The sequence below is a fragment of the Hipposideros armiger genome, unplaced genomic scaffold (assembly GCF_001890085.2).
Source record: "Hipposideros armiger isolate ML-2016 unplaced genomic scaffold, ASM189008v1 scaffold_28, whole genome shotgun sequence".
In the NCBI taxonomy this organism is placed as follows: domain Eukaryota; kingdom Metazoa; phylum Chordata; class Mammalia; order Chiroptera; family Hipposideridae; genus Hipposideros; species Hipposideros armiger.
In genome coordinates, this window is record NW_017731378.1 from 59500 (window position 1) to 60143 (window position 644).

The window sequence follows — 644 nt, forward strand, 5'->3', positions numbered from 1 at the left end:
GCTGTTCCCTCCCCGCAATTCCTCAATAAAATCTTTAAAAAAGAGAGAAGAATGAGGCAGGCAGGTCTGAATCAGACCAGGAGGTGTGATGATCGAAGTAGGGGCTGGAATGCGGTGATTGCTGGCTTTGGAGATGGAAGGGGCCATGAGCCAAAGAGAGCTGGCAGCCCCTGGAAGCTGGAAAAGGCAAGGAAACAGATTCTCCCCTCAAGTCTCCAGGAAGGTACACCTAGATTTTAACCCAGCAAGACCCACTTCAAGCCTCTGATCACCAGAACTGTAAGATAATAAACTTGTGTTGTCTTAAGCCATTAAGGTTGTGGTAATTTGTTTTAGCAGCAATAGTACCCGGTCTAACACAGAAAAATGTGTAAGTAAGCAATGATCATATCCTATGTTAAACATGGGTTATAAAAGGATTGGGCACCAAGGTGGTGGTTCAACCAAGACGGAGCAGCGCATTCTTACCTGTCATGCCCTGTCCCTAGGCCTAGTGAGATGTCCATGGCCCACAGCCTTCCTGTGTAGTCCTGACCAGCTTTAGGGGAGCACCAGGTTGAGAGCTGGGTGACCCGAGTTCTAGTCCTAGTTTATCCAGTCTCCAGATGCTGGAATAGCAGTCCCCATGCTGGGCCTCGGTATTC